Consider the following 27,952-nt stretch of genomic DNA (forward strand, 5'->3'; position numbering starts at 1 on the left):
ATGGTACATCATTTGCTGTATAAATGCTTGTCTGGAGGAGCCCGGGAAAAAAAGTTATTTTATGGAGAAATGATAAATAAGGAATTCATTGTTTGTTTTTTGCGTTTGGCCTGAATCTACTGCCCTCATTCTCATCCACCAGAAAGTCTGCTAAGAAACACAAGAGTAACATTACTGAAAACCAGATTTAGGTTTCCATTTCTTACTTGTCCAAGGTAATGTGGGTTTTCAAACTATAACTTCCAATTTTCCAAAGCAATCGTTTGTCTGCACTTTTCCTATGATGGAAGTTTCTCAATGATGTGAAGAGGGGCAGAGATATAAAACATATAGGATGGCCCTCATTCATCTAAGCGGTATCGTTCTTTAGTTTTCCATATGTACAGTGCTCCCAAAACGGTGACTTCCCGTGCTCGACTAACCTGAAAGATTTTGCCAGAATTCAATGTCATCTAAATTATGAAATAGATCGAGGAATGTGAATCTGAATTTTGGAAAATAGACAAGACATTTTAGTTCCTAAATATAAGAGATTAAAATTCGCTGACCCTGGTAAACAACAGGTATATAATACTTGGGTGGAAGGTTGAGTCTGGATCCCAACCAAATATGATATTTAGAACCTCTATGATTTTTTTAATAAAAGGGAAGAAGATAACGTACACAACTTGAGAAGAGAGTTTGTTGATCAAAACATGAAATCTTGTGGGGACATGAGGCTAGAGATGAAAAGGAATTTGAGGAATCCTCATAGATGTGGTGCATTACCCTCCTGGGAACATAGGAAGACTACACACCACCCAGCCACCCACGCACAGGCACACACCTGTAGGCTGGACAGTGTTCATTAATTCTGGCCAATACCATTCAGGCGGAAGTCCTGTCCCATTAAAAATAAATCTCTCCCAAACTGTGGCATCCCAAGAATGGACAATACTCTACACACAAGAAAGAAGAGGATATACATCTGCAGAGAATTTAGACATAAACTAAAGCCAACCAAAGTGGGCTTGTTTTAATTATCACCATGTACCAGAGATTCTTAACAATATCCACAAGAAAATAGTCCTCCCCGGAAAAAATATTTTGTTCATCTGAGTTCTAAAACAATTTGCTGTGGTTCCTGTTGTGTTTTTAATAGCATATTGTACTTCAGAGCTTCTAGTTACCGTGTTTGTATTAATTGTCTTTTAATGAGTGGTATATCCCACATAGCAGTTAATTGAGAGAACCATCACCATCTGTCTCAATACAGACAATTCAGCTACACATATCCATTCCTAGAGGAATTTCACACCCGTTCGGAATCATTTGAGCAAGCTTCAAGTGCAATTTTGCCTCCATTTCTCAAACTTTTAAATACTGCTGGGTTTAAAGAGTAGAAATCAACAATAAGTGAGTGATTTTTAAGGGAAAAGTATCAAGAGTTTAGGTGCAAATCATTCTTTGAACCATGTGCAGTTGGCTTCTTTGCAAGGAATTCATGCATTTTTTCCCCTTTTCCTCAAAAAAAATCATTGATGTAGAAAGTATGAATCCATTACTTTTCCTTCATTTAATACTGTTAATGTTTATTTTTATTATTCTTGCTAATATGATTATACATACGAAGTTTAATACCTAAAAATCTTTGTTCATCATGTTCCTCTTCCATCATTATTATTATTATTTTTATTTTATGGTTGCTGAAAACATTTTTGTCATATTGAAGAAGGGGATTTATAAAACGATGCATCCAAAGTGTTAAAGATGCTAGATATGCCACTAATATCCTCCTATTCTCCCACCTCTGGCTGCTATAGAGGCCACAGATGGTGGCGTCCCAACATGGAAGGAGTTACTTTCCTAAGTTACCACTTGAAGGATGGATTTGTCACCCATTGCTGTGTAACAAATTGCCCCAAAGTTTAGAACCTTCAAAGAACAGACATCAACTATCTCACACAGTTTCTGAGGCTCTGAAATCTTGGACAGGCTTATCTGGGTGCTTCTGGGTCAGGATATCATGAGATATCATGACATTGCAGTCAAGCTGCTGGCTGAAGCTAGATTCCTCTGAAAGATCGACTGGGTTGCACCACCTACTCCCAAGCTTGCTCACTAGGCCGTTGGCAGAGACTTCGTTCAGTTCCTTGGCATGTGGACATGACTCCAAAAGGTTGTTCAAGACATGGTAGCTGCTTTCCCCCAGAGGGAGTGGTTCAGGAGAAAGAGCGAGCAAGATGGAAATCGTAAGGTCTTTTATAACGTAATCGTGGAAATGAAGACCTTCACTTTCGCCATGTCAGTCACACAGAACGACTCCGGTATATTGTGGAAAAGTACTACCAAGTGAATATTACAAGGAGAAAAATCCTCAGGAGCCATTCTGGGGGCTGACCACCCCAAAGAATTGCCCAAGAGAAACACGCAACGAAGAACACCCCACTGGACTTTGTCGGGGCAGGGCATAAATATTTTTGTACTAATCCTCTGGGATGTGGGGATCATTTTTAGAACACGTAGCATGAATTTCCCTGTGCCAAATTCTTTTCTGAAACTTTCAAGTGAGAGTTTTCGATATGAAAAATGAGAATCTTGAGAAACAAACTTTTCTCTATTATTTGTGCCCTCCCTGGATTCCGGGTTGCATCTTTCTCGATCTGTTGCCTGCGATTGTTCCACATATATAGCCACGGGGACGTGTTTGCAACCCCAGTCTTGGAGTTAGTCTGTCACAAAAATCAAAAGAGTTTTCCTGACAGCTAAACCAAAGCCAGATTCTGTGAATGGTTTATTTATTTATTTATTTTTTACTGCCTTATTACAGATACTGTTATTTCATTAGTCTTCCTGCTTCCCCTTAAAGCCACAAAAGCAAAAACAAAGGCTGATTGTGGTTTTTTTTGAGTTTATATTTCACGTGACATGTTGAGCCGTCCAACCCAGTAGATGAAACAATAAACAAGAAAATGGGATTGATTCAAACCACATAGTGATTGCAATTCTTCCAACCCAACATAGTTTAGGACATTCAAGGAGCTTTTGCTAATGTCTCCCAAGGAAAAAAAAAAAAGTGAATTTTTGGAGGAAAATGGTTAAATGTTTCTTCAAGCATTTTTTACTTACATTGTATAAATTAAATTCACACGTTATATAAATTACATCACATAAATTAAATTGTATAAATTAAATTTAAATTTATGAAACGGCTTTTCACACTTCAGTTATAAGAAGTGCATTTGGGAGTGTTTAGGAGTACATGCACATGTGCACATATGTGGTGTGTGTGCAGATGTGTGAATATGGGCATGTGTGTGTCCTGGTGTGTGAGTATCATGTGTATGTAAGCACATGCATATGTGCATGTTATGTGTGTGTGTGCACGAGTTTGTGATGTGTGCATGTGCCTGATATTTACAAACAAGTATGTATGTGGGGGTGTGTGTGTGTGGTCTGTCTTGTGCACGTGAATGTGTCTTGTGTGTGTATGGTATGTGTGTATGCACGTGGCATGTGTGCTTGCACAAGCATTTGTGTGGGGCTTGAATGTATGTGTGTAGTCTGTGTCATGTGTGTGCATGAGCACGTGGTGCATGTGCTTGTGTAATGTGGTGTGGTAGAGAGGCCCAAAATGACCGACAACTAAGGAAATTCTCTGCCCATCAATCAACACATAATAGGACACACGTGTTCCTATTTTAAAACAGCTGGGACCAAGTAAAGTAGCTGGAACAAAGGTTTGTAGTCCGGGACTGTGTGAGGGAGAGTAACTCTTTCCTAGGCTGAGACTGAGGGGTTTCTCACAAGGACTCTTCTTTTTAAAAATGGATGGAAATAAAAGGAATGCAAGTGAAAAAGTAGATACCTTTTTGGCTTACCACATTAGCCAAGACTTTTAATAAGGACATGGCTTCAGCAGTCACCAAAAGCTGCAGGAAATGGGTTCGTCTTGGAGAACAAAGAATCCAAGAAAAGATGAGGCCCCCCATGTTAGAACGTCCTCCAGCCACCCACGAAAAATAGCACAGGAACCCAAGCATCGTGCTTCAACGAGGCATGCCACTGGTTTAACCAGGCTGTTGCCACCCTAAGGCTTACGGAATCAAGACTTGATACCAAACAGCCTTTCCCACAAAACACAAAGTTTTAAGCAAAGCCAGAACTGAGGTTGAGTATAGATAATCAATACTTCATTTGCAACGTCAAAGGGCGGTCAGAATGGGCTGTATCATTTCAGTCGGAATGTTTTCACCAACTCGGCTCAGCGAAGCGTTCAGGGTGAAGAGGCACTCCAGCGATTAATCGCGCTATTGATCTGCTCTCTTATCTTGTTAGTGTGATTCGATCAAGGGACCTCCTGGGCACCTCCCATTTCCTGGGACAGATCAGAAGATAATTGCACATAGTTTTGATCTAGGGAAAGACGATGGCAATTGTCTCCAAGCAAAGTAGAAAGTATGATTCTGAACAAGTTGTCAAAAATGTCCAAGTTTAATAAAAGTAGGACCAGCCATAGAGAAGAATTCAGTGTTGGATGTTTCCTTACACCCAGAGGAAACTCAATTATCACAAATATCCAGACGACCAGAGTTTGAATTTTCTTTTGTTGGTTGTTGATTGATTGGAGTCCTAGAAGGTGTGTAGATAAACAGAATTGAAGTATGCATGTGATTACTATTTCTATTATTGGGCACAGCAACAATTTATGTCCTCCAGGGAGGCTCTTTTTCTGTAGATATTTGAGTATGTCCACAGGAACACATGAGTTAATTGAGGGGAGACCTTTTTTACCAAAATATGTGAATTGGGTCTAGACCAGGAGTTGGTAAACCTGTTCTGTAAAGGGCCAGATAGTAAATAGTTTCAGCTTCATGGGTCGTAGGTTCTCTGTTGCAGGGACTCAACTATCCCACTGTAGTGCAAAAGCAGTCATAGATAAAACACAAATAAATGGGTGTGGCTGTGTGTCAATAAAACTTTATTTATACAAACAAGTGGAGGGCCAGATTTGGCGCACAAGCCTTCGTTTCCTCATCCCTACAAGGCCATGGTTCCTTATAGTCCAGGGGTCTGTAAAGTCAAAGACGAGCTGTCTATTTTCCTTATTCTGATGAATAATGGCAGCTGGAAAATTCAAACGCTGAAAACATGCCTCCCTTTCAGAAAGGAAAAGAATGAGAGACCAGCAATCTGGTGTATGGAAATCATGGCGTCGTCAGGGTCCACCTTATCATCTCTTGTCCTCCTAGGGGCTGTTTGAGTTCTGTGCCCACTTCTGCTCATGGACCTTTGGAAACACGAAGATGGTCATAGGCTCCTTGTTTCTGTAAAAATAGGATTCCCTTAAAAACTTGTGGGTATCTGATCAATTTGCTTCCAGTCAGTGTCGATTCCCAATAAAATTCTCAAAATTCTTTCACAAAAAGCCTTTACAAAACTGTTTGCATCAATTTCCTATGCCTGCCTTAAAAATTGCCACAAACACAGCAGCTTAAAACAACACGTGTTCATTAGCTCACAGTTCTATAGGTCAGAAGACCGGGTACGGCATGGCTGGGTCCTCGCCAGGCCAAATTCAAGGCAGCCTTGTCATCTGAGTTTGGGTACCTCCTCCAAGTTCATGCAGTTGTGGGAAGAATTCGGTCCCATGTGTGGTTGGGCTGAGATCTCCATTTCCTTGCTGGCTGTCAGCTGGGGTTTGCTCTCAGCTCATAGAGGTACCCACATTCAAATCATCAACGGAGAATCCCCCTCACGTGGAATACCCCTCATGCTGTGAATTTCTCTGGCATTGAGTCTCTTTCACCAAAAAAGAGTCCCATTTCTTTGTACGGTCTCACCTGATTAGGTCAGGCTCACCCAGATACTCTCCCTATGTTAAAGTCAACTGACTGGGGACAATAATTACAGAAGCAAAGTCCTTCACATCAGCCTCTAGCCTAGAATTTGACTGAATCACGTGAAGAAGGTGTGTGCACTATAGGGGCCAGGGATCTGCTGGTCGTTTTAGAGTTCTGCCTACTACACTGTTTTATTTCTTTATTTTCTTGTCCCATGCCTCTTTCAACTGGATGATGGCTTCTTTGAGACACTGGAGGCTTGGGTGGGAAGCACCCTTGACAGGACCTGGTTCACCGATCAGTATTAATGGGATTTTATGGCTCAAATCCCTTTTCACTCTTTTCCTGTGAGTTTGACAGATTCCCAGGGCTTAAAGACTCTGCATGAGATTGCTGGTGATAATAGAAAGTGCGATTTTTTGATATCTTGTAACAAAGTATCAATACTTGGAATATCTGCAAATTTAGGCACTGATATTTACAAAAGATGGCTGCAACTCACACACTGGTAAAAGATGCTTCAAAGTGCCAGGGAGACCAATGGATTTTAATTTGACCGAGTGTGAAAACATGCTTGATAGGATTTCACACTGGTCATGGCAACTACCCTTTAAGAACCCACAAGAGGTCAAGTTTTGGTGTGGTCTCAAAGAATCTCCAGGATAATCTAAAAAGACTATGAAAATATGCCTACCTCTTTCAATGATGTATCTGTAGGAGGCTGAATCATTTTTCACACACTTTAAACAAAGCAGCATGTCGACCAGAGATGATGCCAAAACAGATACGCAAACTCAGTTGGTAAAAATGTCAAACGCCACTCTGCTCAGTATTTTCTTTTTTCCATTTTGAAAAAATATTCTTTTTCATGAAAAAATATATGATTTTTATAACTTTAAAATGAATTCATCAATGTGTTTTTAATTTCTCAGTTTTAATCTGTAATATGGTAAATACTGATAGATACAATGCCCATAAACAAAAGCTCTTTGGGGTCTTTGTGTAATTTTTAATAATGGGAAGGATTCCTGAGACCAAAAAGTTTGAGAACCAGTGGTTGAAGACATGCAACCAAAGATATGATAGGGTCATTCCAAATGGAGTCTAAAGTAGAGGGGAAAAGTTTGATGTATATATACCTGATATATATATATATATATATATATATATGAATATGGATATATATTAATACGGGCATAAATGTATATATGTACAGAGGTATTTTATATCCGTAAAATATATTTGAATATATATAAGTCATTGATGAATAAGTGGTACTTGAACTTGTCATTGCGGACAGCATCCTGCAGAGAGAGAATAAAGAGTTAGAAGCAAAGAGACCTTAAGATGGAGGCTTGAAGTATATGAACACCCCACAGGTGTCCTCTAGGAGACTGAAGATGTTCTCCCTCTTAAGCTGAATGTGGGGCACACAAGTGTTTCCATAAGTGGTGTAAATCTTCTCTGGGACAGATTTAAAATCCGGGTGCAACATTTAACAGCCAGGAAGACTCCGCCAAATGATAAAGAGTTAGCGGGGCGATTGGAAAAAGAATGAAGAGTATAGCAATTTTAGTTTGCTTGGCTGCCATTACAAAATAACATTGACCGTGTAGTCCAAACAAGAGACATTTATGGTCTCACAGTCCTGGAGGCTGTAAATCTGAGATCCAGGTGTGGGCAGGGCTGGTTCCTCCTGAGGCCTCTCTCCTTGGCATGTAGATGGCTGTCTTCTCCCCGTGTCCTCACATGGTCGTCCCTCTGTGCGTGTCTGGGTCCTCACCTCCTCTTCTCATAAGGACCCCTGTCCTATTGGATCAGGGCCCACCCTCATGATCTCATTTTACCTTCATCACCTCCTTAAAGATCCCATCTCTCCAATACAGTCACATAAGGAGGGTACTGGGAGTTGGGGCTTCACCATATGAATTTGGGGGAGGCACGGGGTTCAATTGATCCCATCACAATCATGAAATTCAAGGAGTAGGTGTGTTTCAAGAAGCAGCCATTGCTGCTGTGGGATCATTAAGAAGAGGGTTGGAAAGGTCCGTTGCCCTTAGAGATAGTTAGGGATGGGGCATGCTCACTGCCACCATTATGGTGGAGCCAATAGGAAAGAATGCAGATTCGAGTGGGCTGAGGAATGGTGAATGAGACAGTGCAGGAACAGAAATAGAGAGGATGATGGAGATGAGACAGATGAGGGAGTCCTTCCTGGCGACCTTAAAAAACCCAAGGAAATCGCCTACCGCACGCCTGTAACGGGGACTCTGCCAATGAAGTCCATCTTGGCCATGTCACCAAGAATGCCCTACTCCAACGGACCTCAACCACATAAAAACTGAATGCACGGCATCCTCAGCTCTCAGCCTGGAAAGCATTCTCCGAGTCCCCTCCCTGCAACGTTCACTTGAGGAACTCAACTCTAATTGCTACTAAAAAACATTTGGCCGTGGAACAAATGCAAGATAAAGTTTAATTTGCTGATGACTGCCTATGGGCCTGAGTTCAGGGATGATTTATCGCTTAGGGCTGGCAGCAAATTTTAGGGGTGGAATCTTTTGTTTAAATGCTTTTGAGCTTGTGTGATAGTACAGTACTGCGAGGCTCTGGATCGAGAAGTTTTAGCTTTCCTTTTTGCTTATACAATGGAAACCGAATGATAAGGCTCAAAGGAATTTTAAGGCATCATTTAGAGATAGCAATCCCAGATTTTGTTACACTGATGAGAACTCTGGAGCACCTGTGATTTGGGGATGCTGCTCACCATTTTTACGACACCTACCCCTTTCAGGAGTGTCTAGTACAAAATGTGTCTGAAAGGTTGTAAAATGCCAGACCTTCCACTCTCTCCCTAACATGGTTTATCCACAAAGCTGGCTGTACTCATTTCCTGTGGCTGTCATAACAAAATGCCATGCGCTGGGTTGATGAAAAGAACGAAAATGTATTCTCTCGCAGCTCTGGAGACCAGAAGTCCAAGATCAAGGTGTCTGCAGGGTTAGTTCCTTCTGCAGGCTCTAGGAGACAATCTGCTCCATGCTTCTGCCCAGCTCCTGGTGGCTGGGAGCCATCCTTGACGTTGCTTGGTTTGTAGATGCATCACCCTAATCCTTGCCACCATAGTCACGTGGCCTTCCCTACACCTTCTCCACTGTTTTTATGGACACTAGTCATTGGATTTAGGGTTCACTCTACTCCAGTACGACCTCATCTTAACTAACTACATCTGCAGAGGTCCTGTTTCCAAATCAGGGCACATTCTGAGGTTCTGAGTGGACGTGAGTTTTGGGGAGATGCTTCTTTTTCTCACTTGACTTAGGTGGTGTGATTGTCGAATTTCTCTTTCTCCTCCTCCTGATAAAAAAATATAAATGTTTCTTCTGAAGTGGAAAACCTGTGTGCAAAACCTCTGCCCAGAGGGACTGGAGGGGACCATGACTTCTCAATATGTGGTTCACAGAAAATTCTCTCAAAGTATATGATTGCATTACAAATTTGATTTGTGGAAACACTACGGCCGTGTTGATGCGTCTTGGCCCGTATTTATGCATGCATTTGTTCTGAAAAAAAGTTTGAAACTTTTTCCCCTATTCATGGTAAAGCTTATCTTAACCACAACCATCTTTCATTATTCATACTCATACCTCATCAATTTCCACTAATCCTACAATTTAAGGATGTCCAAGAGTAATTTATGCCTCTGCACTTCACAGCTGTTTCTCTTTTCCTTGGCTCCAATGTGGACCTCAAAGGCAAGCCCCAGGTCAACTTGTTTAAATCCTTCAATGCATATTGAACACAGTGGAAAGAGATCTCTGGATGGGCAAATTTTACACGGGCTATTAATTAACTGTGGCAATGAATTGGCATTTATCAATTGTCAATAAGTTATTGACCATTTGTCTCATGTATAGATTCAGGAGGTAGCTGTTCTGATCGTGTTGAGTGCTTTCCTTTTAAATGACAGGGGACAGAAAGACTGCTGTAGTTACAGACATCATGAGATGAGCTCATTTGGTAGTGAAACAAAAACTATTGTTGTGGCTGCCCCCATTCTCACCAGAGATTTATGCCTTGCCAGGTTGCATTCAAGGAGAGCTCAGGGTGATAATCTATGGAACGGTGTGGGGGTCAACTTTCAATTAGGCAGTGGGAGAAGGTGACACTTAGGTTGATCCAGGAATCATAAGAAGGACCCAACCCCTTGAAGAGCTGGATCTAATTCCACCCAGACAAGGGCAGAGGGAGTACAGGGAATAGAGACGGGAAAACAGATTGGAGAGATAGAGGGGTCCAAGAATGCATGGTCAGGTAGTGTATGAGAAAGAGTCTGAACTTTATCCTAAACGTGATGGGAAGTCATGGGAAGGTTTTAATTAAGAAGGTGGAATGGTCTCGTTTACGTTTTTAAACATCCTTTGACTGGTACACAGAAAACAGATTATGGGGGCGATCATGGGAGCAGAAGCTCATCCAGGGAACCATCACAGGGATGCAGGTAAGAGAAGAGGATGGATCTGACAAGTGGCTTTATTGGAGATGAATGAAACGGACAGGTTCAGAAGATGTTTTGGAGGCAGAAGAATTATCCTATGGATTGGATGTTGTTCTAGTGGAGATGGAGAGAAGACAAATCAGGAATGAATGTTGGTTTTTGAGTCAATGGTCAACTGTGTCAATGGTGGTGCTCACATATGCAAGACTGAGGGAGGAGAAGATATAGAAGGGAACAACTGACAGTTCTCTTACAGATATAAGACTTTGAGATTTGTGTCAGACGTACAAGTATGAAGAGGGGAAGAATATCACAGGAGGCTCCACATACGTGTCTTGGCTTCAGTGACAAATACATGAGAATCAAATGTATGAAAATTATGCTCAGAAACTAGAGTGGCTTCTGAATTCTGAGTAGGATGAGGATGATGGCTCTCTTAACATCTGTGTGTCTGAAAAGAATAATTCTAAAAGCCTGCTGCTATTTTCCCTTGATATTCAAGATGGCCCTTCCAAGAGATTTAATTTTGCTCTTGTGTGTTTGCAAAGTCCTTTGCAGGATTCGTGGTCTTCTTCACATTCCATACAACTACTTCCTGCCCATCAAGTATCCATCCCTGCTGGAGTGGTCTCTGTGTCACTGACTCTTGGTTTTATAAGCAGTGGCTCAGCATTGTTAGTTGCAAACCAGCTTACCTGCACTGGGTGGAAATCAAATAATCTACTGGTGTTTTGGGTTCTCTCCTTTCCTTTTTCTTATTTACGGGGAGGTATGCTGCCTCTGGCACAGCCAAAAACTGGGGGAAATGTAGGCAGTCCAGAGTCTCTGAATGGTTCAGAATCTACTATATTAGAAGTCAAAAACATTCACCTTCTCTCTCCCACTGGTGCATTCTCCAATGCTTGCTAGGAAATTCATTGATGTGTTTGATAAACATTCATTGAGCAGCTGAAATATAGCCAGTACTGCATCAGGCTTTATTCACAGAAGATAAATAAGCTTAGTCTTTACCTTGAAGGATGGAATTTCCACGTAGTTTGGAGAAAAGCAATCCTGGCAGCTCAGGGCACTGTAATAGAGAAACACACATAGTGCCCTACAAGGTTCACAGGTGGAAGAATGATGCAGAAAATGAAGACCAGAAAAGCTTATTGGTTTTCTCAATGTCACTTGTCAATATTTATCTCGATCCAACAGAGACTGAAAGATGAGGTAGAGAGTAGAGGAATGATCCATCAGATGCTCAGACCTCTACACACAAGTGCTAGCTAAATTGCTCATAATTCCCTAGGACCAGCCCTGCTCCCCAAAATGCACCATGGACACTGGGCTAACCATTGTCGGCACCAACGCACATCAATATTTTTCATGGCAAATACGGTTTTAGAAAGGGTATAGCATAATCAAACTAAAGACGTACATAAGTGCCCATCAAGGGACGAATGAATAAAGATGTGGTATATTTACACAATAGAATATTACTCAGCCATAAAAAAATGAAATCTGGCCATTTGTGACAACATGGATGGACCTGGAGGGCATTATGCTGAGCGAAGTAATTCAGAGGGAGAAACTCAAATACTGTATCATCTCACTCATAAGTAGAAGATTAAATCAATGACAAACACATAGAGACAGAGGTTGGATTGGTGGTTACCAGATGGGGAGGCGGGAGGGAGGAGGGCAAAAGGGGTCATTAGGCACATGTGTGTGGTGATGGATTGTAATTAGTCTTTGGGTGGTGAACACGATGTAATCTACACAGAAATTGAAATATAATGATGTACACCTGAAATTTATATAATGTTATAAACCAATGTTACCACAATAAAAAAAAGAAATTTTAAAAACACTAAAGAAGTGATCTATCTGTTAGGACAGACATTGCCCACAAATATTAATATATCAACATTCATTAATAATATTGTCGTAAGGAGCTAGCATCTTCTTAAACATTGGAGCCAATTTTTCAGAATTGAATTGCCTACCGAAAGGTCTTGTAGGCTGAGAGAATCTAGCTCATCAACTAAGCCTAGTATTCAAGGAATAGCACAACTGGAGTTCGTCAAATTTTGTTTAAAATTTGACTCTGGTCCTGACCATCCCCTGCCAAGTTTTAAGTGCAAAGTTCCATAACCGAAATTGAATGCTGGTTGCCTAACGGGAACAATGAGCACGCTGGGTTGACTCATTGTGTGATAGGTCTTACTACAGGATTGTTTACAAGGATAACATTTCGTTAGTTCTAATTAGATATTTATTAGTGGGAAATATCCGTACTTAGGCTCTCCAGACAAGGAGACTGCCCTGCTTGATTGCTTCAGGGCATTGTGGCTGATGAGATGGCTGGGTGACCCTGTCCGAGAGCAGTTCTGCGGTGGTCTGAAATAGAGTTGTGGCAAAACCTGCTTCTTATAAATATACAAAGACCTACAGCATATATTAGAGACTGTCACAATATTTGTGCATGTTTGTACATGGCTTAAAGATTCTTGGCAGCTTGTGCCATATGTCTTCATTGATTGCGATTGCCATTTCCTTGGTCCTCTGCAAATACAGCTTCCTTGGTCGTTTCTGTTACTCCACACATCATTCCAGACCGTCAGCCATCTGAAGCGGAAAGAATGCCTGGGCCGAGTGTGGGATGCGTGTAATGCGTGGGATGGTGGCTGCAGCTGCTTTGTCAAACAACATAGGAAAACGTCCTCCCCCGTGTTTCCTTGGTGGAACCAAATCGTGAAGCTGGCAGTTTCATTTCTGGTGCAGAGTAAAGGTCATTTAAAGTGAATACTGTAATGCGTTGTGACTGAGGGCTGTCGCCTTTGTCATTTTAAAATGAAGCCGAGTTTGAATCTGCCCTGCATTCACAGATTTTCAAGAGAGGAGTGGAAAGGAGGAACAAGCATTCTGCAGACCTCGTACAGCCGCGAGGCTGCCAGCAGCCAGCCCCTCTGGACACGGTGGCCGTAACAGGGCAAGTGGACAGCATCTCTTCCTCAGCAATGAGGAGCACAGAAGATACAGAAATTTTATGGATTTACTGGAATTTTTATGTGACATCATGGCTATCTGTTCTTCATGTCTGGCCAACTGGCTGTATTCTCTATTTTATTTTTTCTGGTCCTTCACTCAATTTGAATTTGGACATAGCAAATGCTGTTTCAAGATGACTGTTGAGTATTATTACAGTGCACATTTTCCAGCAAAAGTTACCACATCCTTTATTCTGTGCTGGAACAATACTTAACACGTTGTAAGATGCATGCATACACACACACACACACATATACCTAAACATTGTGATGGTTAATTTTGTGTGTCAACGTGACTGCACCATGGGGTGCCCGGATATTATTGGTCCAACATTATTCTGCGTGTGTCTGTGAGGGTGTTTCTGGTTGCCATTAGCATTTGGACGAGTAGATTGAGTAAAACAGATTGCCCTCCCCAGTGTGGGTGGGCGTCATCCATCATTTGAAGGCCTGAGTAGAACAAAAAGATTGACTCGCCAATAAGAAGGAACTCCTCTCTGTCTGACTGTCTTTGGACTGGAACATCTGTCTTCTCCCGCCTTCAGACTCAGACTGGAACTTCGCCATCGGTCCCCCTGAGTCTCCAGTTTGCAGATTGCAGATCTGGGAACTTCTGAGTCTCCATAAGGGCATGAACCATTCCCCACGACAAACCTCTTTATATTTACATTGCTGTGGTCTTCATGTTTGTGTCTGCTCAAAATCCAGATGTTGAAACCTAACCCCCAGTGTGATGGTATGAGGAGGTGGGGCCTTTGGGAGGCGATTAGCTCATAATCCCATAGATGGGATTAGTGCCGTTATAAAAGAGGCCCCGAGAGCTGCCTCACCCTGTTCACTATGTGAGGACACGGCGAGATGACCGTCTGTCAATCAGGAATTGCATCCTCACCAGACACCAAATCTGCTGCTGCCTCGCTCTTGGACTTCACCTCCAGAATTGTAAGAAATAGATATCCGTTGCTTAAGCCACCCAGTCTGTGGTATTTTGTTATAACAGCCCGAACAGACTTAGATATAGAGAGAGAGATGTGCATATGCAATATATACACACACGCATATATTACATATAAGACATACACACATACATGTGTACATATATATGAGTAATAGATACACCAGAGTAATATACAACATATATTATATAAACATATGTACTCATATATGTGACATATGTATGTAACATATGTCTGTATATTATATATTACATATGTCTTATGTATAACATATAATACGCAATGTATTCTATATAGTATATATCTAATATAATAAATATTCTCTGGAGAATATATACACTCACATATTCACATAGTCATGTACTTGCATATACATGTAGATGGACTTACACGTATACATGCACTCACTTTCCTTTTGACCTGAGACATGGCAACCCAACAGCACAGGGAGGTTGAGACCCCATGAGGAGGAGGAGTCTTTACACAATGGCAGACAGGCGTCAGCCAGCAGATAAGGTCTTCTCTGTTCTTCCCTTTGAGGGTCTTTCCTGAGACTCAGTTCCTTTTGTCCACTGGGAAGAGGGTGCCCGAGAGAGGGCCATTAGCCTTGGTCATATCCGACAGTGGTCACGCCCCTTGCCCTGCCTCTCCCTCCTCCCCTGCCTCACCCTCCTCTCCCTCACTTCCGCTTCCTTGTGACTGCACCCCTCCCATTGCTTTCTCGGGAACGCAACCCAAGACATGGACCCTCGAACTCACTGAAGCACAAGCCTCCACAGTCCCTCTCTAAGGTCTGCTTCTAATGCCTGATGTTCACTCCAAAATACTCAACGGTATTTGGCGGAGGGCAGACTCCGTGCTGGGGCAGGACTGAAAAAAAATGAAGAGACTCAACCCTTGCCCTCACGTTGCTCAGAGGCCACAGGACAAACAGAGGAATGAAGACTAAATTTTGATAAGGGCTACAAGGAAGTAACACAACACAGAAAAGGAGCCTCCAGTGCAGGCGCCTCACTCTGTTGGGGGGATTCTGGGGAAGTTGTAGACAGGAGGTGAAACTCTGGGGCTGATTCCCAAAGCAGAGGGGTGTGAGTACCAGAAGATGTCAGGTGAAGTTTCTGGTGGTGGAAAGCAACAGAGGGACGCACTTAATGAGATTCAGGGCACGACATGGCAGTGGGGCACTGCAACGCAGGGGAGAGGCACACAGCTGCTGCTTTGGGGCCAGCGACAGACAATGACATGCACAAGATGCCGAGATCTTTCTGGGTTAGTGTGCAACTCTGTCAGCAAGTGACCCATCTTTGGGAATGAATCGAACCCCTTCTGCGCCCTGTCCCAGAGTCTTCCCAATGTTACCTCTTCCAACAGCCTTAGTCTCCTCAAGAGAGAGGCAAGGAGATACAATTTTTAAGAGCAGAGTAATGGAAGGGAGAAGGGTGTGTTTCATTCTGCCATGAGTCTGAAAGAGTTCCAGGAGCTTCTTCATTCCAGGATGAATCCAATTTCCACCTCTTGGTCAAGAAGCCCTACAAAGGACGCTGACGGCACAAAACGGTCACAGAAAAACCACTCTGGAGTCAAAGGGATTCTTTCAAGGGTGAGGAATTATTAGAGGGTGGGAAACCATCCAAAAGTGACTCACTGCATCTAAAACTAACTTACTTTGCATGTGAAATGTTGGGGATCTCCTAAGGAACATACGCGATGGCATGAAGGTATGAATATGCAAAGGTATGAAGCAAAATACAAAACAAGCAAGGACCTACCACCCACTTCAAACATCTAGAACATTCCTCAATAATTATTACTCTCTGGGCTCCCTTTCCTGCAAACACACCTCATGAAACCCCTGCCACCAAGTTAACTATTTTCTTGAATTTTGTGTGTAATAAGAATGTAGTGATAGTTTTGGCACAGATCTCAGTATTCTTAAACAATACATTATTGTTCAGTTCTGTTTACTTTTGAATTGCATTCATTGATAGTACACTGTCTGGTCTTCTGGATATTTTTCGTCTCAACACTGAACATCTAAGATTTACCATGACGCTGCTTGTAAGTTTAGTTTATTCGTTTTGCTTTTGTGCCATATGCCTTTGTGTGATTATTCCACACTTTATATATCCATTCTCCTGTCTGTGTAAACATTTGGGTTATTTTCAGGTTTTCACGATTGCAGATATTACTGCTGAGAACACGCTTACCCATGGACTCATATGCAAGAGTTTCTCTAGAGTTTACACCAGCAAGGGGAATTGGAGGGTCATGTTCCGCTTTACAAGATGGTGCTAAGTGAATTCCCAAAGTGATTGTACCAATTTGCAGTCCTGGCAGCAATGGATGTGTATTCTCATTGCTTAACACAAGCATCAACAGATGGTTTTATCAGTAGAGAGAGACTGATAAGTGATACCAAACCAATTTCTCCCTCTTCTCAGCTTGACTACCTTCCAGCTGGTCTTACAGTTCGATGTGTCAACGTGGTTCAGCTCTGGCCAAAGGAATGTGAGTGGAAGGGTGTGCACCGTGGAAACCTCCCGTGGGGAAGCGGGCATGTGCTTTTTTTCCCTTTCAGCTGTATGGAATTGAAACAAAGGCAACAAAAACATCGACAGCCAAAAACCAACCAACGAAAACAAGGACACCTTGGGAAACAGGTGTTGACGATGGCAGAACACCAATTTGGCAAGGAACCTGGATCTCTCACTCACCACTTGGAAGAAGTCTGCTCAAGCAGGAACACCTGCAATGGACTAGTAATTTAAAATAAATAGACTGTGATTGTGTTAAGCCAACCAAATTCTCTGGTGGCTTTATCACAGCAGTTGACATTGCAGTTAACTAAGACAGCCAGACTTCATTTGACCGATCTCGTGCAGCTCCAATGACAGCCTATTTTGGCCACGACTTGCCCTTCTCCTCTTCAAATGTGATTGGTCAGCATTTAGCTGGTTACACATCTGTCACGTTTCCTCTTGTGGGAATCTGATTCTTCTCGTCTTTTGCTCATGTAGAGACTGTAAAATAATTGTGAGGAAACATAAGAATATGTAGATTTGCGTATATAAATAGTTGTAGATTTCTATAGCTATACCATATATGGATTATATGAGTATGCATATATATAAACATATTTAGAAATACAGCAATTTCAGGGATTTTTTGGAATTTAGCTCTCTTTCGTATCAGGGCTTTTTAGCATATCTAGTGAGTTGCAAGTTGTGAGTGAAGTATATTTGCGTCCTGTTCATGAAGGGCATTACACCAGTTGTACTAAACTTTATGTGGCTATCATGTGTGCCCCACAAAATCTTACAATAAAAAAAAAATCCAAAAATTGAAAATACTTTAGCTCCTTCGTAAGTGGATATTCCTGGGTGATAGCCAGCCTCTGGACTAGCCCAGTCCTGTAGAATTTTCTGCAATCACGGGAAAACGTTCTGTGCTGTGCTGCCCAACATGGTGGCTGCTGAGCCCTTGAAATGTGGCTAATATGAGCAAGGAAGTGAATTTTTAAATTTTCTTTTATTTTAAATAATTTAAATTTAATTAGCCATAAGTGGCTAGTGGCTACCATGTCAGACACGTATCTTTAGAACCCTCCCACTCAAACATGTGGACTACCAGCACCAGCATCACTTGACAGCCAGCAAGAAATGGATGTTTTCAAGCCCTACCTAGGACGTACTGAGTCAGAATTATTTGTGAGCGTGTTAAGGTTTGAGAGCACTACTGTAGAGCTGTTCCACACAGATATGCCATTTTCCTTCAGCTTCCTGGAACTGTCCTGAGCAAAGCATCCTATCATCCTTCCATTATCCAATAAAAATAACAGCATCCCTGTATTTACTGGAACTGTCCAGTGTTCAGCTCTCCAGTGCTCAAAATAATCAAGCTATTTCTCATTCAGCTTCTAAAATTAAAACGAAATATACTCTGCAGTTTCTGCAATGCCGTCTGTCACTATGCGGTACGTGAAGTAGGATGGTGAGACACCTAACATTGCTTCTATAGGAAAATGAATTCAAATGAATAGTTGAATTTAAGCCATCACCCGTATGAAACAGATTTCTGACATGAAGCACATTGTTGCTGAAAACAAGCACATTATGGGGTGGGCCTTTCAGATTAACCACCTCCCCCAAGATTTTTTCTATGATGCCATATGTCTAATGCCACGGGCATGGGCATCTCATATAAAAATTTTACCCACCCCCCTCATTACATTTTTATAGTCACACATCTTTAAATTTGACTGGACCTGAAATGATATTATTCATGTCCAGAACAACCTTGAATACATGCTGTTTGATGATGATAATGGCCAGGTCACTCTAGGCCAGTAGTAACTTAGAGGAAATCCAGTCAGATGGTACAAGAAGTTGGGTTAACAATAGAAGAATACCTGCCATTGGTAGTTAATTATTCTTAAAATAATAATGGGTAACAAGTCTACAGCGCCTACTGTGTGCCAGCGTCAGATGGCAAGTTTGACATTATTAATCCCTTTAGCTCTAGTGCAGAGCATGGTCCAGGCAAGGACAGAAAGAGGATGCCGGGAGACTAGTTAGAGGAGGCTATTTAGTACTGGGAGGGAGAAATTAGACTGTCCCAGTAGGTGTGGGGAAAAGCGGCTGGGCTAGGTTATTGGTTTGGTGGTAGACTGTGGGGTTTATCACTATTTGGATTGAGAGTGAAAGAAAGAAAACAATAAGCATTGGCTTCCAGATTTTGACCTGAGCAATTATATATATAGTGGGCCATTCTGAGAAGGGAAGAATGGTGAGAAAAACATTTGGAAGATTTTTTTTTTTTTTTTTTTTTAGGAAAGGGGACTGGGAAGTGTAAGCCAAAGTTCTCAAATTTTTAGAACAATGCCTTCATACTCCTGAGCTGTTCTGAATTGTCACAAGGTGGAAAAATGTTGCAAATCTGCCAATGTGCCCAAGTGGACTTTTCTCTTTGCTAGAGGTTTCAATCTGCCTTTATCCTGTTTGTCCACCACTGTGACAACCTTTCATGTATTTCTTGATGGTTCAGCTCTTCTCAATGGAGCCCATTGTTCTCAGAAGACAGGTTGGGTTTCGTCACAGCCAGAACGAGGCAGCCTCGCACATAGGTGGTATCTAAAGCGGTCGGTCCTCTTCACAGAGACAGCGGTGCCTGGTTCCAGGCTCTTGCTGATGAGTTCAGCTTTGGAATGTGATTCTTCAGCTCCAACTCAGACACACTAGGGAGCTTGTGTTAGAAATGGGCCACCTGCCACGGTGAGGCACAATGCAGATGTCATCAGAGGGTTGCAGGTGTGGACTATCCAAGTTGCACACCCAAGGCCAAGTTACCACTGAAACTCTGCCACCTGCTGGTCAAGCCTTCATTTCCTCAGAACCCAGTCCATTTCCAAGGATTCACAAAGTGCCCTCTCCAAATGGTACCAGCCTTCCTCATCCCTCACCAGATTGGCCTTTGGCCTGTAAACATCACCGCATTTCATTGTGGGGGCGGTTGGCCCAGTGTACTATGGAGGCCCAGAGAAGTGATGTCTGCCAGTGGGGTGAGTCCAGGGTGGGACCCTGGAAGACATGACTGGATTTTGTGAGCTGAGCCTGGAAGAATGGGTATTGGCAAGATGATTCTTCACATTTATAGAACATTTCCAAAACAGTAAGTTGGGCGAGTCCTCGTTCCCAGATATTCTCTGAAGGGGCTAGACACTGTGAAATAATTGTGGAGTGAGGTGAGAGTTTGTGAGTCACGAATGTAGAGAAATAGTTGTAGAAATGCATTTCTGCCTAGTTGTCATATTTGGAGCATATGAGTGTTTAGAAATATGAGTAGAAGAGGGAAGGATTGTTGGGTGGTGATAACTGAGAGGGAGGTGATTTGGGGAAAGAAAAATCCCCATGGTGGATCCTGAAATGTTTATTGCTATTATTATAAATAGGCACATACACTACTTTCTCTTTTCTTTGAACTCTAAAACTCAATGAGAACTATAATTTTAAAAACACACCAGAAAGAAACATTAAATGCATATTACTAAGAGAAAGCAGTCAATCTGAAAAGACCACATACTGCACAATTTCAACTCTATGACATTCTGGAAAAGGCAAAACTTGGAGACAGTGAAAAGATCAGTGGTTGCTGGGGGTTGGGAGTCGGGGAGGAATGAATATTTGGAGCACAGAGTACTTTTAGGACAGTTTCACTATAATGATGGACACTTGTCATTACACATTTGTCTAAACCCAGAGAATGCACAGCACCAAGACTGAACCCAGTGTAAGCTATGGACTTAGGGTGATAATGACGTGTCAGTGCAGGTTCATCAATTTTAATTTTACAAATGTCCCACTCTGGTGCGAGATGTTGATAGCAGCGGAGGCTGTGCATGTGTGGGGTCAAGGAATATTTAGGAACTCTCTGTATCTTCCACTCAATTTTATTGTGAACCTAAAACTGCTCTAAAAATTAAAGCATATTAAACAATAGTACATGGAAATAAAATTTTGTTCAAAAAATTATTCTCCTAAACAGAAGGTGAGAGACTAAAACAATTGAGGGTGGGGTGTAGAGCTTTTTTCATTTTGAAAACTGAAAACCAATAAATCCATATTAATTGGTAAGCAATTTTGCAAAGATCATCCACTTAGGTATCTCAGAAAATTCTGGATGGAGCAAGAAAACAGTGCTGTAGACGAGCTGAGCCTCTCTCGTCTCTGTGGAGCATCTAGCGGCATTACAATGGGGGTTTTCTGGAGGGTTTTCATCAACTATGGTTAATTCAGGACTGGGAGTCAGATCTGCTATAAGCATGCAACTCCTTGAGCACAGATGGACAGCCCAGTGGAAAGAAACATAAATCCTTGGAGACATCAGGGCCAGCAAGACAATTGCACTAGATGAAAAGCATTACAAGAGGGTCACCCTGCTTTCATTTCTAAATTAGACAAGTGTAGGAGTGAGGCATTTGATGGAGACAGCAGATTAAAGAAGTGTGTGCTGTCCTGTTGAATTGCTAGGCATGAGAAACAAAGCCCACATGGTTGCCACTGAAGACTGTCGACAGCCTTCACCACTGAGCACACAGCTGCGTGATGGAGCCACCGAAGCTCCCAGAACCACCCGGAGCAACCGCCCAGGCTCCTGGGAAATGGCTTAGGCAGAGCCACACCTCTGGGGACCTTCATTATCCTGGGAGACCCTCGCCTGGTGAGAAAAGGCAGCTTCCAAGCTCCATCCAAAGGGCACGCATGGGATAGCGTGAACCGCAATTAACGCAAAGCCATCTCAGGAGAAAAAATGCAGGTGTATTAGAAAATATATTTTGGTTGCATGATATTCTAGCTCCCATTGAACCTCAGAGGATGCTCTTGCCAATCCTAGACCTGATGTAAGAGCATGAAAATCCCACTCAGCGTCTGAGGTTTAGACTTCTTAATAAAAGTCACTTATCTTGACCCCCCAGTTAACAGACCACAGGTATTTGGAAGATTGTGCAAGGAGGGCCTGCCGGAAAATCCCATGCACATTTGGAGCAGAATCAGCTGGTGTGAGGGAAACCAAAGACCTGTCTAGACATGGTACCCTTAGGTTTTGCAGCGGGTCAAGTATTACTGAAATCGTTCAATCCTTTCATGGAGATCATGAGAATTAACTTTGCCCTGGCACCACATGGGATCCGGGGGTTGTGTTGTGCTATTCTTGTTTTGTCTTGTTTGGGCTGTATGTTATGGTTCTGCAGAGAAACAGAATCAAGAGGAGATAGATAGAGATAAAGACATAGAGATAGAGATGCAGACAGAGATATCTGTATTTGTGCCTCTTTCTCTATGTGCAGCTTTAGCTAGCTAGCTAGCCAGCTAGCTATCATTTATCTATCTATCTATCTATCTATCTATCTATCATCTATCCAACTATCACATATCTTTTCTTCTATTTATATCTATCTACCTATCTTCATATCATCTATCCATGCATTCACCCCTCCATTCATCCATCCATCCATCCACCCACGCATCCTTTCATCCATCCATCTCTCTCGCTCTATCATCTATTTATCATCTATCAATCATCTATCTATCATCTCTCATCTATCTATGTATCTATCAATCATCTTTCTATCATCTATCTATCTATCTATCTATTTATCTCTACCTATCTTAGAGACAGAGATTGGTTTATTTTAGGGAATTGGCTCATGTGATTTGGGGGCTGGCAAGTCCAGAATCTGTAGGGCAGGCCAGCAGGCTGGGAATGGGGATTCTAGTAGTTCCCACCCATAGGAGCTTTTAGGGTTCCAATGTAGTCCTTTGAGAACAATGCTTGGCACATGGGAGGTACCCAGCAAATAGTAGTTGTCCCAGCCACATTTCTTAGTTGCAGAGATCAGAATCCAGTCTGGTTGATTTGAGCAAAAAGGAAACATGACTTACAGTTCATGCCCAACCATTATGAAAAAGAAATGTGGTGATTACTTTCCTAGGAATTACTGGGATAATTGAGGCCATTTCAGACAAGAGAGTCTTGGGAACACAGGCCGTATTAAAGCGAATGAACCAGCCCTGGGAGGGGTTGGAGGACTGAGTTTCATAGTTCACAGGCAGGAATGATGGTACTGGGTACCATGTAGTAAACAGAAACACCCAAACGTCATGAGACCTTTGAGTGGAAGCAATTCAGCTCCCATCCCACTTTGCAGCCCCTATGATGCCAAGACTGGACCCTGGACTCTCTCCCAGCATCCCCAGAAGAACCAGATGCCAACCCCATTGTGCTGACTGGAAGATGTGCTCCTCTGCTGTGATCAATGCCTGTCAAAGCTCATCTCTGGGCCTTGAGTGATGACCGTAGGTCTACCTGGGAGAATCTGCATCAGGTGAGATTCCCAGATGTCAAGTATTCTGGAACATGGAGCATTGACTTTCCGTGCTCTCTTGTCCTGGCAGGCAAGTTGCTGACAGCAGGTGGTGGGACTTCTAAGCTTCTATAATCACATGAGCCAATTCCTCATAACAGATCTTTTATCTATATATAGAGAGAGAGAGAAAGAGAGAGAGAGAGAGAGAGAGAGAAAGAGAGGGAGAGAGGGGGGGGGGAGGGAGAGGGAGAGAGAGTTATTAGTTCTGTTTCTCTGGAGAACCAAAACAAAAAACCTTAAGATACAATGCATAAACTGCCTCCTCTCTTTGACACTGGGTGACAGCTTTTTCTGCAGAACCCTCCTGTAGGATTCCACAGACATCGTCTCCTTACGCTTTGTCAGTGAGGGTTTTCCACATTTGGGAACACCTCCTCTCTAACACCCATGCCACCCTTGACAGGCCCCAGGTGTGGCCAGCGATGGGTGCGGTCGTAGAGACTTCCAATTTTTCCTCTAACTAGCACCAAACAGCCCTGCTCTTAACAGCTTTCTTTGGTCTGAGTCATCTCCTTTTGGAAGATACAGTCCATTACTTTTCCTTCTGCAAGCAGCCAGAATATGTCTTCTCTCTGCCAAGCTCACACAAACTGAGATAATCATAATTGCTAAATGGATTACCATAAATGCCAATTTTGCAAGAATATAAACCCAACAGCAGCTCTTAACCCAACACGCATTCGAAAAGACAGCAACTTGTTTGGTTGAGCAGAGCATTACAATGGTGACATATGGGCAAGCATAGCATAGATGTGAAACTCCGAGAAGTTAGCCAGAACCATGTGGTGTAACCATGCGAACAGCAATGGTTTTGAAGAACACAAAAGATGGCAAAAGAAGTCCATTCAGGATGGCAATTTTGGCTTCTTGGTTCATAGACGAGGGGGAAATTACCAGGAAGCGTCAAGCTTACCTCACCTCCTGATCTAAGCAGGTTGCACACTTGCAAACTGTTGTTCTGTGCTACAATAGAATGGGTCCTCCTTCCAGAGTGCCCTCCTTGGTGAATGCAGCCATTGGTAGTGGCTCTGGGTATGACAGGGGAAAGAATTACTGGTTTCCTCTAGCCCCTGGAGTATCCTACTAATATTCCAATCACAAGATACATTTTTTCTTAATTGCAACTTTCCACTCCGGAACATGCCATCAGGGGCAGAGAAAAGGAACAGCTTCAGGTAAGAGTCATCAACACCATAGCCGACTGGACAGTTGGACATCCTCTTGTCAACAAGGGATGTCCTAGGGCTGGTTTCCAAGGCTGGGACGGAAGTGCAAATGCTAACATGGCTACAGAAGTTGAGTGAATTGTGGAAAAAAGATGAGTTTGTGTAAATATGCATAGGTTCCTCTTTCTCATTCCTTATGTGTATTGCGTATATTGCTTAAGAATATGCACAAGAAATAAGATATAATTAAAGAATTGGATGCAATTGTGCCATGCCTGGGATTAGCTTCAAGGTAAGTCTGGGGGTCATAGGAGGGGAGGGGGTATGGATATAGATTAAGCAGGATTGTTCATGGGTTGGTAATTATTCAACGTAATGGACATGTGTAGGATCCAACATAATATTCTCCTTACTTTTGCAGATGTGTGCAATCCTCCAGAAAAATGGAAAAATTTAATCTAATCACAGCAAAGACTTTAGAAGGCAGAGTATTTAAAAATTTACTCTTCCCTCATTGCCTTCACCTGAAATCTCTTAATATAAATATATTGTTATCAATCAAAACAAGATTTTTAAAAATAATTTAGTTATGAGCTTCCTGGCAGCCAAAGGAAAAAGTGAGACATCTGTTAGATGAATAATGCATTTCCCAGCAGTTCTCCTTGGGGAGTAAAGCTGTTCCAGTCATATCTCTGAGTCATCAATACCAAATGTGTCTTCAATAATATCTCTACAGTGAAGACAGTAATGCAATTAGTAAATGCACTCTGCTATAAATATTTTCACTTTAACATCCAGTGCATAATAACAAAGTGTTGCTGAGTGGTAGCAATTCAGTGGAGAATTGCAACAGAAGTGGTCTAAGTACTCAACTTTTGGATGGTCCAGGGTGCGCTGAAAATACACCAATGGTCCTTCAAACCATCCTCCTCAAATATCATCTCTCTCAGTGGTTGCTTGACCCAAATGAATGACAATTTAAGGTCATATCATCTGGCAAAGGCATAGAAAACCCACGTTTTCTGTAGCTGAATAAGGGCAGATGTATAAACCCTAATGACCTACCAGGGGAACCGTGTGATTGTAAATTATAGCCCTAACATGGGGGCTCATGGCAGAATGGGTGCTAAACTTCCCTCAGTATAGCTAATATATTCCCCTTCAATGAAAGTTCTTTCTCTCAATCTCTCTCTTTCTCTCTCTCATACACACACACACACACACACACACACACACACACAACACATGACAAGTCTTCAACCTTCTGCACCCTTGGGTATCGCTTAGATCATTTCAGCCAAGGAAATGTTTCAAATTCAGTCTTAGAAGTCACTGGCCCCAGCCACAGAAATATTTCCATCACTCTCCCCCCAAAATTCTGGATTTGGGTGATAGATAGATAGATAGATAGATATAGATAGATGAAAGATTGATAGATTTGACAGACAAGAGATAGATACGAAAGATAAATAGATAGATGAAAGATAGAGTTCATATACCAAATCTGTATTCCATAATATGAATTTATCTGTATACACCCCTACAAGTTGAGCTTCTCATGTAGAGTAACCCAACAATTAACTGTTAGCAACATATATTGAGCTACCATCTCAATTTGTATATTTTAGAGTCATATATCAAATTTTAAAAACCTAATCCTGTTAAAATTCTCAATTTACTAGATACTCAGTTAAACAGAACCGACAACCCTCTAGTAATGAATGTTTGAAAGGCACCTGCAGCCCCTCTGAAGGAAGACACTTCACTCTGTTCCCCTTGGTCTCTCATTTGCCCAGAGCACATGAGCAGGTTCCTCTGGCTTTCTCATAGAGGGAAACATATCTAGGTTGTTAATCAATGGATTCTAGCTTTATACACCTAAAGGATCTGGAGATCCAATGCGTTTGGGAAATTATCGTCAAGGCTGACCTCACTCAACTTTGCCATCTTGGGCGGAGGCTGGAGTTCGGTACCAGTTTAGCTCAAATAGATTTGCCAAATGGATGAAAGACTCTGTACTTTAGACAAACCGGGAAGCAGTGCCCTAAACATGAAGACTGAGTATTTGTTTCCAGTTTCTGCTGGTGACTCACCTCAACCTGTCCGTCTTTATAGTCGTCCAGTTCTGAGGCAGGGCCCGGGGAGGGTGGGAGTCGGGAAAGACAAGCTTTGCCTGGGCAATCAGGATTCTGGATTCAGGGGGACTGGAAACGTCAACCTTGTCGCTCTACCCTCAGTTTGCATTAGAAAAGCTTCAGCTTCTGCCGTGGACCTTCACTCTCCCCTTTCAAGATTCGAATAGATGAATTTTCAGGCAAGGCTGAGCTCAGACAAAGGCAGCCTGCAAAGACCCTTTCTCCAGAATCTGGTCACATTCCCAGATTCTAGAGATGGAGATCTGATATCTTTAGAGGAATAAGTTGTCACAGTTTGAAAGGGTTATATTTTTTTATAATGACCAGTCCCATCACTCTCTGGGAAAGAGTGGGATGGTGGATGGATTGCAACCATCATTTTAATGCGGTTTCCCTTCTGGAAGGGAAGTCAGTGGTGTCAGAACTGAAACGGACCCTGGCAATCTTCGTCTTAGAATTTATAGATATCTCAGAGAGGTCCCACGAGAGGTTAGAGGGACCAATCGGGGCCAGACTCCAGGCAGCATTTTCCCCACTTATGTTGCCTCTCCAAGAGAAAATTAAGTTATCTTTTACAGCAGCCAATTTCCCTCAATTAACCTCAGCTCTGGCAAATCCATTCTCTTCCATTTCCTTTCTGCTCTTCTCTCTCCTGCAAGACAGAATGAGCCTTTACAACATGTGAATTGTGACTTTCTGGCCAGCTCATGTCCTCAGATGGGCTGCGCCTGGACAGACCTCGAACGTTGAGTCAGGAGTGGACGCTGCTCAAGAGGGAAGGGAGACCTGAACAAGCTGATGGGTCCAAAGTTTTCATGTGTCAGAGAAAGTAGGCAAATATCAACTCTCTGAGTAAGAAGAGAATATTTCATGGCTATTGGAACATGGGGAAAGAGACACCTTTGACATAACTAGCATCTCGCAAACTAGATACTCTACTCTTACTAAAGTAAGAAATATGAATAAACACTAGAAAATTCCAACAAAACTCAAGGGGATAAACTCTTTTTTTTTCTTTTTAACTTTTCACATCTGGAGCTTCCAGTTCTGTCAATTTAGTGTTTTTTAAAAACAATGGCTACATATTCAGCCTCTCCATATGAAATCAAGATGCTGCTATTAAACACTACATGTTTCTTGTTCATGGGCTGACAAAATAGGTTATATTATAGAGGATGGGACATTTGATATAAATGGTATAGAATCTCTTTTTATTAACTTTCTCATATTTTTTATGTCTCCAGATAATTTTTCCGATGACATGGGTCATTATTTTTTAATAATAAAGAAAGTTTAGCTTACACCCTTAGGTCTCTCATAAACTCTTCTGGTGTTGAGAAAGAAACTTTCCATCGTTAATGGAAAGCACATGCTGAAGTTTAGATGACATCAGTCTGATTCTTGTAGAATGATGGGACGT

The 27,952-nt window shown here is 42.2% G+C and overlaps 1 protein-coding gene and 1 long non-coding RNA gene across 7 annotated transcripts in view; both read right to left on the reverse strand.

The window, feature by feature from the left end:
• Positions 1 to 4,939: 4,939 nt before the first annotated feature.
• Positions 4,940 to 8,997, reverse strand: LOC139080909 (uncharacterized). Its single transcript, XR_011535773.1, has 2 exons — positions 6,517 to 8,997; positions 4,940 to 5,306 (listed from the first exon to the last, which is right to left on the reverse strand). It is a non-coding gene; the product is annotated as an uncharacterized lncRNA (long non-coding RNA).
• A 4,429-nt stretch (positions 8,998 to 13,426) lies between these two features.
• Positions 13,427 to 27,952, reverse strand: part of PRKX (protein kinase cAMP-dependent X-linked catalytic subunit) — a 166,890-nt gene continuing 152,364 nt past the window's right edge. Inside the window, exons 12-15 of one of the 6 annotated variants that reach the window (XR_011535763.1) lie at positions 23,171 to 23,338; positions 15,668 to 17,328; positions 15,068 to 15,178; positions 14,646 to 14,880 (exon numbers count right to left, since the gene is read on the reverse strand). The gene's annotated coding sequence lies outside the window, so the exon portion shown is untranslated. Of the gene's footprint in view, positions 17,329 to 23,170; positions 23,339 to 27,952 lie in introns of all 6 variants that reach the window. The other 5 variants (XR_011535762.1, XR_011535765.1, XR_011535764.1 and 2 more) reach the window with 5 other exon arrangements.

This window comes from Equus przewalskii, chromosome X (genome assembly GCF_037783145.1).
Source record: "Equus przewalskii isolate Varuska chromosome X, EquPr2, whole genome shotgun sequence".
Taxonomy (NCBI): Eukaryota; Metazoa; Chordata; class Mammalia; order Perissodactyla; family Equidae; genus Equus; species Equus przewalskii.